This window comes from Cynocephalus volans, chromosome 8 (assembly GCF_027409185.1).
Source record: "Cynocephalus volans isolate mCynVol1 chromosome 8, mCynVol1.pri, whole genome shotgun sequence".
Classification (NCBI taxonomy): domain Eukaryota; kingdom Metazoa; phylum Chordata; class Mammalia; order Dermoptera; family Cynocephalidae; genus Cynocephalus; species Cynocephalus volans.
In genome coordinates this window covers 115,977,195-115,996,094 of record NC_084467.1, presented here as the reverse complement: position 1 = coordinate 115,996,094, position 18,900 = coordinate 115,977,195, and the positions used below count along the sequence as shown (strand labels likewise).

Below are 18,900 nucleotides of genomic sequence, written 5' to 3'. Positions count from 1 at the left end.
TGGCTTTTCCACTCTGCATTAGGCGATTAACTCTGTATCACCTAAGGAAACAGTAATGGCTTCCCTGAAGCACTTACTGAGCAAGACAATGCTGATTCTCCTCAGGACCCACACCTACCACCTTTGACTCTAAATCTATAAATGGACTCAAGACCCAGCAGGCCTCTAAAGGTGAAGTACAAAGTGTGACCTATAAGGAGGTACATTATACCCCAAAAGAACTAAATGAGTTTTCTACTTCATACAAGCAGAAACTGGGAGAATATGTATGGGAGTTGATATTAAAGGTGGAAAGAACATAAAATTGCATCAGGCTGAATTTGTTGACATCTGTCCACTAAGCAGAGATTCTGCATTTATTGTTATAGCTCAGGAAGTTAAGAAAGGTGCTAATAGATTGTTTGGTTTGTTGACTGAAATATGGATCAAAAGATGGCCCACTGTGAGTGAGAGATGCTTAATCCCCCTTTAACTGTAGAGGAAGGGATTCAAAAGCTTAGGGAGACTGGAATGCTAGAGTGGATTTGTCATGTAAAACCCATTCATCCACATTTGGAGGCTCCAGGAGATATATATTTTACAAATACCTTGAGAAATTGATTTTTGAGGGGTGCCCCAGCAAACCTGAAGAGCTCTGTGATTGCCCGTCTCTGTAGACCAGACCTTACAGTTGGAACCACAGTCAGACAATTAGAACACTTAAATGCAATGGGAATAATTGAATCCTGGGGTGCCAGGGGTCAATGTGGCACTCAACCAACAAAGGCAAGGTGAGTGTAATTACCATAATGGACAGCAGAGGCAAAGCAACAATCAAAATAGTCTGACTTATGTATAGCGTTGGTTAGTTAATCATGATGTTCCTATAAGCCAAATAGATAGGAAGCCTACTAAATTCTTACTTGATATATATAAGCAGAAAACTTCTAGGTCAAGTGAACAAAAGTCTAACTTGAATTATAAAAACAAAGAGTCATGGCCCCTCAATCAATTCACAGACTTGAGCCAGTTTACACGCCCAGAACCACTTGAATGAAGGGATGGCTAGGTCCCCTTGAGGAAGGGTTCTGGTATACTACCAAACATTTATACTACTAATCTTTCTCCCATCCTTCTCCAAGGGAACCTGTGGTCTTTTACAGAGTAACTGTGACTTGGAGAAAGAAAAATATTCAGAACTTTCAGGGACTATTGGACACTGAACCTGTATTGACATTAATTCCAGGAAACCCAAAATGTCACAGTGGCCCTCTGGTTAGAAGAGGGACTTAGGGGGGTCAGGTGATAAATAAAGTATTAGCCCAGGTCCAAGTCACTGTGGGTTCAGTGGAAAAAGCCAAATAGAAGCCAATAAAGCTGCTGTACCTAGCAAAATAGTAAATCAATAGCAATACCACATCCCTGGAGGGATTGAAGAGATTAGTGCTACTATGAAAGACTTGAAAGAGGCAAGGGTGATGATTCCCACCACGTCCCCATTCAACTCTCCTATTTGGCCTTTGCAGAAGACAGATGGGTCTTGGGGAATGACAGTGGATTATCAGAAGCTAAACCAAGTGGTGATTCCAATTGCAGCTCCTATACCAGTTGTGGTTTTATTGCTTGAACAAATTAACACATCTCTGGGTACCTGGTATGCAGCTATTGATCTGGTAAATGCTTTTTTCTCACTTTCTGTCTATAACACCCACCAGAAGCAGTTTTATTTTAGCTGGCAAGGACAGGAATACACCTTCATGGTAGTACCTCAAGGGTATATCAACTCTCCAGCCCTATGTCACAATTTAGTTTGCAGGGACCTCGATTGCCTTTCTCTTCCACAAAACATTACACTAGTCCATTACATTGATGATATTACGCTGATTGGACCTAATGATCATGAAGTATGAAGTAGCAAGTATTCTGGACTCATTGGTAAGACATTTGCATGTTAGAGGATGGGAAATAAATACAATGAAAATTCAGGGGACTTCTACCTTGGCTAAATTTCTAGGGGTTCATTGGTATGAGGAATGCCAAGATATCCCTTTTAAGGTGAAGGATAAGTCGTTGTATCTGGCCCCTACTACAACCAAGAAAGAGGCACAATGACTAGTGGGCCTATTTGGATATTGGAGGCAATATATTTCTCATTTGGGGCATGTCACTATGGCCCATCTACTGAGTAACCCAAAAAGCTGCTAGTTTTGAGTGGGACCCAGAAAACGAGAAGGTTCTGCAACAGGTTCAGACTGCTGTGAAAGTTGCTCTGCCCCTTGGATCATATAAACCAGCTGACCCAATGGTCATCGAGGTGTCAGTAGCAGATAGGCATGCTGTTTGGAGCCTTTGTCAGACCCCTGTAGGTGAAACACAGCAGAGACCCTTAGGATTTTGGAGCAAGCCCTGCCATCATATGCAGATAACTACTCTACTTTTGATAAACAGCTCTTGACCTACTACTAGGCCTTAGTAGAAACTGAATGCTTGACTATGGGCCACCATGTTACTATGTGACCTGAGCTTCCCATCATGAACTGGATGTTATCTGGCTCAACAAGCCATAGGGTTGGGCATGCACAGCAGCACTAGTTCATCAAATGGAAATGATATGTATGTGACCGGGCCCAAGCAAGTCCTGAAGGCACAAGTAAGTTACATAAAGAAATGACTCAAATGCCCATGGTTCCTGTTTCTGCTACACTGCCTTCTCTCTTCCAGCCTGCACCTATGGCCTCAGAGGGAGTTCCCTAAGATCAGTTGCCAAAGGAAGAGAAGGCTATGGTGTGGTTTACAGAGGTTCTGCATGATACGAGGACACCACCCAAAAGCGGACAGCTGAGTTACTACAGCCCCTTTCTGGGACATCCCTGACAGACAGCAGTGAAGAGAAATCTTCTCAATGGGAAGAATTTCAAGCAGTGCACCCGCTTGTGCATGCTTCTTGGAAGGAGAAATGGCCAGATGTGCAAATATATAGCTATTCATGGGTTGTAGCCAATAGTTTGGTTGATGGTAAGGGATTTGGAAGGAACATGATTGGAAAATTGGTGAGAAGTAAATTTGGGAAAGAAGTATGTGGATAGACCTCATTGAGTGGGCAAAAGATGTGAAGATATTTGCTTCCCATGTGAATACCCATCAATGGGTGACCTCAGCAAAGGAAGACTTTAATACTCAAGTGGATAGGATGACCTGTTATGTGGATACTAGTCAGCCTCTTTCTCCAGCCACTGCTGTCATCACCCAGTGGCATCATGAGCAAAGTGGCCATGATGGCAGGCATGGAGGTTATGCACGGGGGCTCAACAACTTGGACTTCCACTCACCAAGGCTGACCTGGCTACAGAAACCTCTGTGTGCCCAATCTTCCAGCATCAGAGACCAACACTGAGGCCCCAGTATGTCACCATTCCCGGAGGTGATCAGCCAGCTACCTAGCGGCAGGTTGATTACATTCGATCACTTTCATCATGAAAGTGGCGTCATTTTGTCCTCACTGGAATAGCAACTTCCTCTGGATATGGATTTGCCTTCCCAGAATGAATGCTTCTGCCAAAACTACCAGCCCTGGACTCACATAATGCTTTATTCACTGTTGTGGTATTCCACACAGCATTGCTTCTGACAAAATAACTCATTTAACAGTTAAAGAATTGTGGCAATGGGCTCATTCTCATGGAATTGACCGGTCTTACCATGTTCCCCATTATTCTGAAGCAACTGGTCTGATAGAATACTGGAATGGCCTTTCAAAATCACAGTTACAGCATCAGCTAGGTGACAATAGCATGCAGGGCTGGGACAAGGTTCTCCAGAAGGCTGTATATACTCTCAATCAGCACCCAATATATAGTACCATTTCTGCTATAGCCAGGATTCATGGATCCAGAAATCAAGAGATGGAGACAAAAGTGTCACCACTCACCATTACCCCTCAGGACCCACTAGAAAAAATTTTACTTCCTGTCCCTGTGAGTTTATGCTCTGCTGGTCCAGAGATCTTGGTTCTAGAGGGAGGAATGCTTCCATCAGGAGACACAAAAATAATCCCATTGAACTTGAAGTTAAGGATGCCACCTGCCCACTTTGGTCTTCTCATGCCTCTGAGTCAACAGCCTAAGAAAGGAGTTATGCTGTTGGCTGGGGTGATTAACCCAGACTACCAAGGGAAAGTTGGCCTACTATTTCACAACAGAGGTAAGGACGATTATGTCTGGAATACAGGAGATCCCTTGGAGTGGCTCTTAGTACTACCCTGCCCTGTGACTAAAGTCAATAGAAATCTACAACAACCAAATCCAAGCAAGACTACAAATGGCCCAGACTCTTCAGAGATAAAGGTTTGGGTCTCTCTGCCAGATAAAGAACCATGATCAGTTAAGGTGCTCTCTGAAGTCAAAGGAATACAGAACGTGTAGTTGAAGAAGGTAGTTATAAATACCAGCTTTGACCATGTGACCAGTTACAGAAATAAGGATTGTAATTGTCCCCCCTAACTGTGTTAAGAATATGTCTCTATGTGTATATATATGTGTATATTAATATATGGTACATATATTAAGCAACTATCTTTGTTTTTATTCCTGTTATTCTTTATCATGTACCATGAGACTTATTGACTATATAAGCATTTAAATATTGTTAATTTCACATCATCATGTTTGCATTTATGTCAGGGGATATTGAGAGAAGGGTAAATATCATCAAAGGATTTTACCTCTTCTTCTGGGAAATGGATTAATGTGTTTTCTGTTGTATGCAGGATAGTTGCATCATAATTGATGTAAGTATTATGTTATTGTCCCATTTAAAGATTAAGTGTGATTTGAGGAGATAGTATGGACACCAAGTTGACAAAGGGTGGACTTGTTAAGGTTAATTCCAGGTGTCAACTTTATTAGACTAAGGAATGCCAAGAAACCTGGTAAAGCTATCTTTTTAGGTGTGTCAATGAAGATGTTTCCAGAAGAGATAGGATGAGAGCCTGAATGCACTGAGTGAGAAAGATCTGCCTTCATTATGGATGGGAACCACCCAATCTGCTGGGTACATGGAGAGAACAAAAACTGGAGAAAAAAGGACAAAGATCTCTACCTGCCTGCTGGAGTTGGTATACACTCTTCTTTCCTGTCTATGGACATCAGAGCTTGAGACTCTTCAGCTTTTGCATTTCAGGACTTGCACCAAGGACAACATCAATTTCCCTGGTTTTGAGGCCTTCAGACTTGGACTTAGCCATAGTACCAGCATCTAGGTTGCAGACAGCCTGTCATGGGACTTTTCTTCACAATTTTGTGAGGCAATCCCCCTAATAAATCCCTTCTCATATATTTATATTATATCCTATTGATTCTGTCTCTCTGGAGAACACTGACTATTTCAACTACTGTATCTACTTGGAACTAGAGCCACCATACTCTTCCCAATTGACAGATTAGAACCCATCTTCAGGTGAAAGTGTTTCTCAATAAAAGCAACCCTGTAAAATTTGGAGGAGGTGATTTTTCCACCATATGAGCAGATATCAATGCAGGAACACAAGAAACATTAAAAATGAAAGGCAATATGATGCCATCAAAAAATAAATAAATAAAAAGTAACTCTTTGATAATTGAACACAAAGTAAAGGATGTTTATAAATTGTCTGAAAAGGAATTCAAAATAATAATCTAAAGAAAACTCAATGAGGTGCAAGAGAATGCAGAAAAACAATTCAACAAAATTAAGAAAGCAATTTATTATCTGAGTGAGAAACTTAACAAATAACTAGATATTATAAAAAATAACAAAACAGAAATCTTGGGGCTAAAGAATATAATAAGTAAAACAAAAGATACAATAGAGAGCTTCAACAGTAGACTAGAGCAAGTAGAAGAAAGAATCTCTGAGTTTGAAGGAGTTCTTTTGAAATTATTCAGTCAGAGGGAAAAATAAGAAAATAAGAATTAAGAAAAGTGAAGAGAGCTTATGTGACTTATGGGACACCATTAAGTTAACAAACATTTGCATTCTGGGAGTTCTAGGAGGAGTAGAAACAGAAATAGAGGCAGAAAACATAATTAGTAAAAGAATTGCTGAAAATTTACCACGTCTGGGAAGAGATATGAACATACAGATGAATGAAGCTCAAAAAATCCCCTAACAGATTTAACCCAAATAGGTCTTCAACAAGTCACATTATAATTAAACTGTCAAAAGTTAAAAACAAAGGGATAATTTTAAAAGTAGCAATAGAATATCATCCAGTCACACATAAGGGAATTTCCACTAAGCTATCAGCATGTATCTCAAAAGAAACCCTGCAGACCAGAAGAGAATAGAATGATATTTTCAAATTGCTGGAAGAAATAAAAAATAAATAAATAAATAAATAAATAAATAAATAAATAAATAAATAAATAAATAAATAAATAAATAAATAAACTGCCAGCCAAGAATATTACAGTTGTAATGGCTTCTTTTTCATTTCTCATTTTATTTATTTGAGTCTTCTTTCTTTTTTCTTAGTTTCTAAAGTTTTATCAATTTGTTTATCTTTTCAAAAGACCAACTCTGTGTTTTATTAATCTTTTGTATTTTTTTAAAATCTCTAATTCACTTTTTTTTGCTCTGATCTTTTTTTATTTCTCTCCTTGTACTAATACTGGCTTTAGTTTGTTCTTGTTTTTCTAGTTCTTTGAGGTATAATGTTAAATTGTTTGTTTGATGTCTTTCCCTTTTTTTGATGTAAGCATTTGCCAGTAAAATCTCTCTTAGAACTGCTTTGCTGTATCCCATAGGTTCTGTGTTTTCATTTTCATTTTCTCCAGGAATTTTTATTTTTATTTTTTAAATTTTCTCATTGACCCATTTGTGGTTTAGGAGCATGTTGTTTAATTTCCATGTATTTTGTACAGTTTCCAGTGCTCCTTCCATTATTCACTTCGAGTTTTATTCTGTCTTTGTGATAAAGTAACTTTCTCTAGGAGTATACTTTGATTTTATGCCACTTACTTTTAGTTCATCCATTACAGGTTTTCATGTTATGATTATCTTGAGGCTTACCAAAAAAACATGTTATACTAATAACATGTTAAACTAAAAATATCTTTATGTTGATCACTAAGTGAGAAAATAAAAAAAGACTGTACACTTTAGCATCATCTCCCCACATTTTGACATTTTTTTAATCAAGTTACATCTTTTAATATAGCCTATGTATTATACAGTTGTTGTATTTGTTATTGTCTTTAATAGGTTTGACTTTTAATGTTTATGCTAAAGATATTAGTGATTTATTCACCACATTTAAAGCATCAGAGTGTTCTCAATTTGCCTCTGTTCTTACTTTACGAGGGGGTTTTATAACTTTGAGTCTTCCCTTGTTATACATCTTTTTCAGATTAAAAAAACTCCCTTTAGTACTTCTTGTAAGGCAGGTCTAGAGTTGATAAATTCCCTTGGTTTTTACTTGTCTGAGTAAGACATTATTACTCCTTTATATTTTAAGGGTAGTGTTGCTGGATACAGAGTTCTTGGTTGACAACTTTTTATCTTCAGCACCTTGAACATATTATTCTACTCTTTCTTAGCCTGTAGGGTTTCTGCTGTGACATCTGTTTAAGACCATATTGGGGATACATTGAATGTTATGTGTTCCCTTTCTTTTGCTGTTTCCAGTATTCTTTTTGACTTTGGTTTTTGATAATTTGATTATGATGTGCCTTGGGGAGTTTTTCTTTCAGTTGGGTTTGGTTGAAGACCTCTGAACTTCCTATATCTGGATATTTTTATATTTCTCCATACTTAAATTTTTCAGCCATTATTTCCTTAAATATACTTTCTAGATAATTTTCTCTCTCATCTTATTCAGGTACTCTAATTATGTGTAGATTATTTCACTTGATGGTGTTCCATAATTCCTGCTTTCCTGTTTTGTTTTTTCTTATTCTTTACACTTTTTGCTCCATTGATTGGGTAGTTATATATGTTCTGTCTTTGAGATCACTGATTATTTTCTCTCTATGATCAAGTCTGCTATTGGAGCTTTCTGTCACGTTATTCAGTTCAGATAATGTATTACTTATTTCTAGAATTTATGTTTAGCTTATTTTAATTGATTCCATTTTCCTCTGATTTCTTGTTCTGCTCCTAGATTATTTTCCAAATATTATTTAATTTTTTTTTGTCTTTTCTTGTGACTCTCCAAAAGTCTTTAAGAGGATTATTCTAAATTCTATGTCAGACATTTTATAAATATGCCATTCTTCTGGATGTCTTGCTGGAGCTTCATTAGTTTCTATTGGTGGTGTTATATTTCTTTCTATTTTTTTTTTTAATCTTTGTGTCTTTACATTGATATCTGCTTTCAAAGAGATCACTACCTATTCCAGATTTTGCAGGTGTTCCTTGGTGCTGTTAGAACTTTACTGCTCAATATCAAAATGTTATATCTTGTCTGCACTCTTTTTTTTTTTTTCATTCCTGGAGGATTTATAGCAAACATCACCATTTAAACACTGCACAAGAATTAACTTGCTGTTCTGCTGTCGATTCCCAGTCCAAGGAATACTTAAATCAGGGACCAGAACTTGAACAATGTGCCTGAGCTAAATTGCTGCCTTGCCATTGTTTTTCAGTCTGGAGAAGACATTATACAGACTGAAACTTAATTGTTGGCCTTTTTGTCACTTCCAGGTCATGGAAAGATTCCATCCAAGCAATTTTCCATTTGCATTTGTATTTCCCTGATGATTAGAGATGCTAAGCACCCTTGCATATACCTCTTGGCCATTCTTTGGGCAAAATGTTTATTGAGATACTTTGTCATTTTAAAAATTTGCTTATTTGTTTTTCTGCTGTTGAATCATGTTAGTTCCTTATATATTTTGGATATTATCTCCCTATCAGATATATGGTTTGCAAATATGTTTTCCCAAAATGTATGTTGTTATATTATGTTTTTGATTTTTTTAAATTTTATATATTTATTTGCTGTGCTGATGCTTTTTAGTTTGAGATAGTATTATTTATTTATTTTTGCTTTGATATTTTGGAGTGATAGTGTAAAAATATATCAGCCAAGCTCAATTTTCCTCCCAATGTTTTTTTTTTCTAAGAATTTTATTATTTAAAGTCTTACATTAGAATCTTTGATCTATTTTGAGTTCATTTTTGTGTATGGTGTAAAAATGTTCCACTCTTTTATTTTTTATTTTTATCCTTTGTGTGTGTGTGTGTGTGTGTGTGTGTGTGTGTGTGTGTGTGTGTGTGTGTATGAAAATTCAGTGTTCTTTATTGAAGAGTCTATCTTTACCCATTGTATCCTCTTGGTACTATTTTCAAAAATTTGTTTTCCATATATGTTTGGATTATTTCTGGGCTCTCTCTTCTGTTGCACTGGTTTATGTGTTGGGTTTTATTCCAGCACTGCATTGTTTTGATTACTAAAGTTTTGTGATATATTTGTGAATCAGAAATTATGATGCCTCAAACTTTGTGGGATTTTTTGGTGGTGATGTTGTTTACTTTTTCCCCCTCAGAATTTCTTTTGCTAAGCTTGGACTTTTTTAGTTATGTACAAATTGTAGAATAAAAATTGTTTTCTATTTCTGTGAAGAATGTCATTGTTAGTCTAAAAATCAAGCCCCAAAATAATTAAAAATTTTAAAATCATATCAAGTATATTTTTTGGACCACAATGGAATAAAATTAGAAGTTAACAACAAATAAAATGTTGGAACCTATAAAAATTCATGGAAATTGAACAACATGCTTCCAAATGACCAATGGGTCAACAAACAGACAAAGCCAGAAATCAAACACTTCCTTGAAATAAATGAAAATACAAGCACAACTTACTAAAACCTATGGGATACTATAAAAGCAGAACTAAGAGGGAAGTTTATTGGAATAAGTGCATACATTAAAAGAGTAGAAATACTTCAAATAAACAACCTAAAATTAAATCTCAGAGAACTAGAAAAGCAAGAACAAGCTAATCCCAAAGCTAGTACATGGAAAAAAAGTAATAATTAAAGTCAAAGCAAAGCTAAGTGAAATAGAGACCAAAACAAGAATACTATGCAACAAAAAAAAAAGAAGAAGAAGAAGAAACAAAGAGTTATTTTTGTTTTTTGTGATGATAAACTATATAGACAAGCCATTGGCCAGACTAACTAATAAGAGTGTAGAACCAAATAGCAAAAATCAGAAATTAAAAAGAAGACATTACAACCAATACCCCAAAAATACAAAAAAAAAAATCATTAGAGACTATTATGGACAAGTACATATTAACAAACTTGAAAATCTGGAGGAAATGAATAAATTTCTGGACACACACAAACTACCAAGACTGAACCAGGAAGAAATACAAACCCTGAATATACAAACAACAAGCAAAAAAGAGGCACTCAGTAATCAGCAGTCTCCCAGCGAGGAAAAGCCCAGGACCAGATGGCTTCACTGCTGAATTCTACCAAACCTTTAAAGAAGAATTAACACTGATCCCTTTCAAACTTCCCCCAAAAATTGAAACAGAGGCCATTCTCTCAAACACATTCTATGAAGCCAGAATCACCCAAAATCAGAAAAAGATACAACAACAACAAAAAGAAAGCTACAGGCTGATATCCTTGATGATCACGGATGCAAAAATCCTCAACAAAATATTAGCAAACAGAATCCAACAGCACATCAAAATGATTATACACCATAATTGAGTAGGATTCATCCTAGGGATGCAAGGTTAGTTCAACATATGCAAGTCAATAAATGTGATACACCACATCAACAAAAGGAAAGACAAAAAACATTTGAGTATCCCAGTAGATGCAGAAAAAGCATTTGAAAAAAGTCATCATAACTTCATGATAAAGACCCTCAGCAAATTAGCTATAGAAGGAAAGTATCTCAACACAATAAAAACCATATATGACAAACACACAATCAACATCATCTTGAATGGGTAAAAACTGAAAGGTTTTCCATTGAAATTTTGATAGGGATTGCTTTAAATCTATAGATTATTTTGGAAGTATGAGTACAAACATTTTAGCAATATTAATTCTTCCAGACCATGAACAAGTGATGTTAACCTATTTACTTGGGTCTTTCAATTTCTTTTATCAGTGTTTTTAGTTTTCAGTATACAGATCTATTAATTCCTTGATTAATTTTACTTGTATTCTGTTAATTTCATAAATGAGATTTTTTAATTTTATTCTTGACTAGATCTTTATTCGTGTACAGAAATGCATTTAATTTTGTGCATTGATTTTATATTCTGCAACTTTATTGAATTTATTTATTGGTTTTAAAGTTTTTTTGTATGTGTGGAGTCTTTGGGGTTTTCTGCATATGGAATCATGTCAACGGAAAACAGAAATTTTACATTTTTCTTTAAGATTTGTGTGCCTTTTATCTTTTTATTTTCTGATTTTTTTTTTTTCTAGTACTTCAGTACCATATTGAATAGAAGTGGCAAGAGTGGGCATCCTTGTCTTTTACCAAATCTTAGAGGAAATCTTTCAGTTTTTCCCCACATATTATGATGTTAGCTGTGGAAGTTTTATAAGTGGATTTTATTATGTTGAAGAGATATTCTTATATATCTAAGCTATTGACAGTTTTTTATCATAAAACAATGTAGTGCTTTATGAAATGTTTTCTGTATCAATTGAGATGATCAGGTGGCTTTTATCTTTCATTCTGTTAATGCAGTTTGCATACATTAAACCAGGCTTGCATGGCAGGAATAGATCTCAATTGATCATAAAGTGTAATTTTTTTGAAGTGATGTTGAATTGAATTTACTAATATATTATTGAAAATATTTGTGTCAATGTTTATCAGATATATTGGCCTATAGTTTTCTTTCCTGGTGTTGTCCCTATCTAGTTTTAGTTATCAAGGTAGTGCTGAACTTGTAAAATGTGGTTGGAAGTATTCTCTCTACCTGTAACCTTTGAAAGAATTTAAGAAGTATTGGTATTAATTATTCTTTAAATGTTTTGTAGAATTTAGCCATCAAGCCATATAGTTGTAGGATTTGGTTTTTGTTTGGAGATTTTTAAATTATTACTTTAATCTTTTTATTTGTTATTGGTATATTTAGACTTTCTATACTTGATTCAATTGTGGTAGGTTGTATTTTTCTAGGAATTTTTCTACTTTCTCTAGGTTAACCATTTTGGCCTATAATTATTTATAATAATTCCTTATGATTCTTTTGATTTCTGATGCATCTATTGTAATGACTTCCTTTTATTTCAGATTTTATTTATGCTATTCTTCTATCTTTATTTCATGGTTAATCTACTTAAGTGTTTGTAGAGTTTGTTTATTTTTTAAAAATGTCTTCATTTTATTAGTTTTTTTTCCGTTTTTTTTCTATGCTCTATTTAACTCAATCCTATTCTGATCTTTATTATCTTCTCTCTGATAAGTTTGGGTTTAGTTCATTTTTCTTTTTCTAGTTTTTTGAGACACAGTTTTGGGAGCATTTATTTGAGAACTTCCTTTGTTTTGAATGCAGGGATTTACTGCTTTAAACATCTATCTTAGAACTACTTTTTCTGCATCCCGTATGTTATGGTCTGTTGTGTTTGCATTATCATTTGACTTAAGATAATTTTAAATTTCCTTTTGATTTCTTCTTTCTCCCATTGGTTGTTAAGAATCATACTATTTAATTGTCATACATATTTGAATTTTTAAAAATTTACCCTGTTGTTCTACAGTTTCATACTACGTGGTCAGAAACAATACTTGATACTGTTTCAATCTTAATTGTTTAAGATTTGTTTTGAGGCCTATCATATGGACTATCCTGGAGAATTTTCTGTGTATGCATGAGAAATATGTGTATTCTGCTGCTGTTGGATGCAATGTTTATATATGTCTGTTAGGTCTATTTGGTCTAAAGTGCAGCTGAAGTTCAATATTTCCTCATTAATTTTCTGTTTGATTGATCTATCCATTGTTGGAAGTGGGGTATTAAATTTCTCTACTATTATCATATCCTTAAAATATACTAACATTTGCTTTATATATTTAGGTTCTCTCATGTTGTGTGTGTATACATCTACCTATCTATCTAATCTATACGTTGTGTAAATATACATATACATTTACAATTGTTATGGCCTCTTGATGAATTGACCCATTTATTATATAATAATACCCTACTTTGTCTCTTGTGACAGGTTTTGACTTGAATTTCATTTTGACTGATATAAGTAGAGCCATCTCTGCTTTCTTTGGGTTATCATTTGTGTGGAATATCTTCATACATCCTTTCAGTGTCTGCCTACGTATGTCTGTTTTAGTCCGTTTTGTGTTGCTATAACAGAGTACCCGAGACTGGGTAATTTATAAAGAAGAAAGGTTTATTTGGCTTACGATTCTGGGACAGCTGCATCTGGCACGGGCCTCAGGCTGCTTCTACTCACAGCAGAAAAGAAGAAGGCAGCCGGCAGATACAAGCAGATCCCATGGCGAGAGAGGAAGCAAGAGAGGGAGAGAAGGTGCCAGGGTCTATTTAAGCAACGAGTTATCATGGGAACTAATAGAGCAAGAACTCACTCATTAATCTCCCCTCCCCCAGGGAGAGCATCAGTCCATTCATGAGGGATCCGCCCCCATGACTCAATCAGTTTCCAACACTGCCACATTGGGGACCAGATTCCCACATGAGTTTTGGAGGGGACAACACATCCAAAATCCATCAATGTCCTTAAAGCTAAAGTGAGTCTCTTGTAGGAAGCATATAGGTAGATATTGCTATTTTATCCATTCACCTACTCCATGTCTTTTGATTTGAGAACTTAATCCATTTGCATTTTTTATATTGTGTATTTCTTAACAATTTATTATAATTATAGTTATTTTAACAAGATACAGTTTTTAATGTAAAGCAGTGTGAGGTGAGTTTCAAGGAGACAGAATTATTGTAAGTGGGAACACATATTTTTTTGTGTCCTAAGGGAACTTGCATCCAAAACAGAATTTGGAGTCTTAAGAAAAAACACAAGAGAGAGAAGACAAGTTGAATAATAGTCTGAATTCAGCACAGAGTCCATGTTAACATTATGGAGATATTATCTCCTAGACATGGAGGCTAAAGAGGGACAAGGTAAGTTTTAACACAGATGCTATTAGCAAACTCAGAACTGGATTTTATATCTATCATCATGAGAGTTTCCATAAGACAAAATCTAGACGAATACATTGTAAAACATGGAAATTGAATTACAAGAAAAGAATAATCGAAGAAGATACTTAGATCTAGCATACCATTCTAGTGTTATATGTTTCAAAGAATGAACAGTAAGAAGATCGATTCTTCTCCAAGTAAGAAGGAACTCAACTCTATTTTTCCCTCAAAAAGAACATTTTAGATTTAGTCGGTATTGATTAAACTCTGGAGATCTTGAAAGAATTCACGCATTTCAATGGAAAAAAAGCCCAGGTTACAGCTTCTAAAGAAATCAGCTCCAACCAAGCATTGAGAATCCATAGGTTGGTAATGAGCATAGTACTAAATTAGGGAAGATTTTAGGGTTTTTTTTATTGTCTAGTTTGTCCTAAACATTTTTAACCTAGGGTTTTCACTAGTAAAGATAAGATAATTTGATTGAATTTTAACCTGTTTGGGGTTAATTTCAAGATTTTTGTACTTTATGTTTTGTGACTTTAATCTTTGACTTTGGCATTACTCATGAAATACATAACAGTTGGAGTTTATTCAAATTGGAGGATGCATGTCTATATCGTTGGCATTTTATTACCAAAATCCTTTTCACAGATTCCCCTTATTTATAATGGGAAATAAAATAAGGAGTATTTTGGGCTTTAGATATGGCATGACAGTAGTTAATATTTTCTGAGTTTGAAGAAAGTTCTTGGGAGAAAATAAATTGCTCAATATTATCCTTAGAGATTAGCTTGAGGAAAGTGGCCACGTGAGATAAGAGCTGGACCTCTGAGATAGATAACTGGTCTTCTCCTCTCAGGGGGAAAGGAATACAGAAAAATTGATAGATGTCAAATCATATTCCACATATGCATAACTGAAATTCCAGAAGAAGAAAACTATAGTAGTGGAGTGGAGGAAATAGTTAAACATATAATTTAGGAAAACACTTACCAGAAATAAAAGAATAATTGATTCTTACCATTTCCCAGGGTGAAAAAGTGGCATATAAGAGTAAGCATCAGTATATATCCCATTAAGTATTGAATGTAAAATATAAAGAAAGAGTACTTGCAGCATCTAAGCAAAGGTATTAAGTTGCTTAAGAGGAAACATGGAGCAAGTCTCAGTCTTCTCCATAGCAACATTATGTTATGTTACTGTGTCCCAGGTATTTTGTAAGAAACACAAATGTTCTTCACAGCAAAAGGAGAAAATAATTTTTGAGCTTATAAAAACTCAGCAGATATTACTACCATATTATTTTCCTAAAGGTTGGGAGAACTACTAGAAGATGAACTCCAGGCATCCAAGGGATGAATAGAAGAATTTAAGAAAGAGAAAGAAAGAAAGCAAGCAAGAAAGAGGGAGAGAGAGAAGAAGAAGATTTTGGTATGTGGTGAGAGGTACAGGTCGTTTTATTCTTCTGCATATGAATGTCCAATTTTTCCAGCACCATTTATTATATTTTATTTATATTTCTCCAATATATGTTCTTGTTGCTGTTCTCAAAGATCAGTTGGCTGTAAGTATGTGGGTTGAATTCTGGGGTCCCTATTCTGTTCCATTGGTCTGAGTGTCTCTTTTTATGTCAATACCATGCTGTTTTGATTACAAAAGCTTTATAATGCAATTTGAAGTTTGGCAGTGTTATGTCTCTGGCTTTATTTATTTACTTGCTCAGGATTGCTTTGGCTATTTGGTGTCTTTTGTTGTTCCATATGAATGTTAGATTTTTTTTTTCTATTTCTGTGAATGTGTCATTGGTATTTTGATGCAGATTGTATTGAATTTGTTGATAGCTTTGAGTAGTATGCACATTTTCATAATGTTAATTCTTCCAATCCACAAGCATGGAATGTCTTTCCATCTTTTTATGTCCTATTTAATTTCTTTCAGTAGGGTTCTGTAGTTCTTGAAGAGATCCTTCACCTCCTTGGTTAAATTGATCCCTAGGCATTTTACTTTTATGATGACTATTGTGAATGGGCTTGCTTTCTCAATTTCTTTTTGGCTAATTCATTTTGGGAATATAAAAATCCTTCTGACTTTGAATGTTGGCTTTGTATCTTGCAATATTCCTAAAATTTTTAATTAGTTCTAAGAGTTTTTGGTAGAGTCTTTAGGTTTCTCTATATGTATGATCATGTCATCTGCAAACAGGGACAATTTGACTTCACCCTTTCCAATCTACATGCTCTTTACTTCCTTCTCCTGTCTGATTGCCCTGGCTAGTACCTCCAGTGCCATGTTAAATAGGAGTAGTGAGAGTGGACATCCTTGCCTTGTTCCTTTTCCTAAGGAACAGGATATCTAAATGGATATCATCCATTCAGGATGATATTGACTAGTGATTTGTCATATATAGCTTTTATTGTGTTGAGATACTTTCCTTCTATACCTAATTTACTGAGAGCCTTTATCATGAAAGGATGTTGAATTTTGTCAAATGCTTTTCTGCATCTATTGAGATAATTATATGGTTTTTATCCTTGATTTTTTTTACCTGAAATCATAAAACTACTAGAAAAAAAACATAGGGGAAACTCTGGGTAAAGACGTAATGCATAAGACCCCAAAGCACAAGTAGCAAAAGAAAAAAAAAGGGGATTATATCAAACTGAAAAGCATATGCACTGCAAAGGAAACCTTCAACAAAGCAAACAGATAACCTACAGAATGGGATAAAATATTTGCAAACTATACATCTGAAAAGAAATTAATATACAGAATTCATATGAAACTCAAAGAACTTAATGGTAAAAGAACCAAATAATCCAATTAAAAAACAGGCAAAGGAGCTAAGTAGACATTTTCAAAGAAAGACATACAAATGGCAAACAGGTACATGAAAAAATGCTCAGCATCACTAATCATCAGCAAAGTGCAAATAAAAATCTCATTGAGATATCATCTCACTTCAGTTAGACTGATCATTATTAAAAATATCAAGAATAAAAAATACTGGTGAGGATATACAGAAAGGAGAACTTTTCTACACTGTAGGTGGGATTGTAAAGTAGAATAGCCATTATGGAGTTTTCTCAGACAACTGCAGATAGAACTTACCATATGATCCATCAATCCCACTTCTGTATATATACCCAAAGGAATGGAAATTATCATGTTGAAGGGATACCTGCACTCCCATGTTCATTGCAATTCTATTTACAATAGGCACATTATGGAACTAACCTAAATGTCATTGATGGATGATTGGATAAGGAAAATGTGGTATATATACACCCTGGAATACTACTGAGACATAAAAAAAAAAGAATGGAATTCTGCGATTCACAGTAACATGGATGAGCTTGGAGAAATTTATTTTAAGTGAAATAAGCCAGAGACAGAAAGAGAAGTACTGCATATACTCACTCATAAGTGGATGTTGAGAGAGAGAGAGAGAGAGAGAGAAGAAAGAAAGAAAGAAAGAAAGAAAGAAAGAAAGAAAGAAAGAAAGAAAGAAAGAAAGAAAGAAAGAAAGAAAGAAAGAAAGAAAGAAAGAAAGAAAGAAAGAAAAGAAAGAAAGAAAGAAAGAAAGAAAGAAAAAGAAAGAAAGAATCACAATAGTCTGTTGAAACTCTCAAAAGGAGATAATAAATCTATTTTTACTAGAGGTGGGAGAGAGGGAAGGAGAGGTGAATTGGGAAGACACTGGGTAAAGGACACAGAATAATTATGATTTTTAATAATTAATAAGCTAATCATATTGATTGGATCATCACATGTTGTACACATGTGATGGTAGTGAACGCTATAGCCAAGGAATATGCATAATTAATTGTATTCAGTAAAATATATGTTTAAAAAAAGAAAGAAAGAAAGAAAGATCTAAAGGAAAGTGATTCATGTCTTATTCAATTTTCTGTTACTTATAATACAATATCTGAAACTGGGTAATTTATGAAGAAAAAAATTTTTTCTTATAATTATGAAGGCTGGGTAGTCTATGGTAGAGGAGGTGCATCTGAGGAAGGGCCTTCTTCATGGTGGAAACTTTCTTCTAAGTCCTGTGGTGATGCAGTGTATCATATGGCAAGAGAACAGAGCATCCTAATGTGTTCGCTTGCTCACCTTATAAAGCCACCAGTGCCACTCTTGTGATAAACCATTTATCCACTAATCCATTACTCTATGAGCAGATTAATTTATTTATGAGGGCAGAGCCCTCACAATTCAACCACCTCCCATAGGTCCCACCTTTTAAATACCATAGTCAGATTTCTTACCCTCTCACCACTGTTACAGTGGGGATCAAGCTTCAATATAAGTCTTGGGGGAGCATTTAAAGTATAGCAATTTGGAATCACAATTTTTAGCGAAGAAAGAAAAATATACAACACTGAATACTTCAAATTAAATATATTCAAATTAAAGATTATCCTTGACTTCTATTTTTTTAAATTTCTACAATTTTCAATTATTAAACCTTATGAAATACAATAGAGTCTGCAGTATATTTCCCCCTTCATGTAAAAGAAGAAAAAAATGAATGCAACAAAACAAAATTCAAATGGTATGAAATAATACTTGAAAATAATTCATGGTATAAATCATGAAAATGGAAAATATAATCACTGATTTTTTTTTAATGCAACAGATAAGATGTATTCTAGCCTGGTAATGGTCAAAGTGATTTAGTGAATTGAAGAATATTAAAGTGTAATCAATTATGTGTTCATCACTGAGGAAAAGAATTTTTAAAAATGGATAAGCAATTACAAAATATGTACACTATA

The 18,900-nt window shown here is 34.7% G+C and overlaps 1 pseudogene; it reads left to right on the top strand.

The window, feature by feature from the left end:
* The first annotated feature begins 708 nt into the window (after positions 1 to 708).
* LOC134384316 (uncharacterized) lies at positions 709 to 4,355 on the top strand (annotated as a pseudogene).
* The last annotated feature ends 14,545 nt before the right edge of the window (positions 4,356 to 18,900 follow it).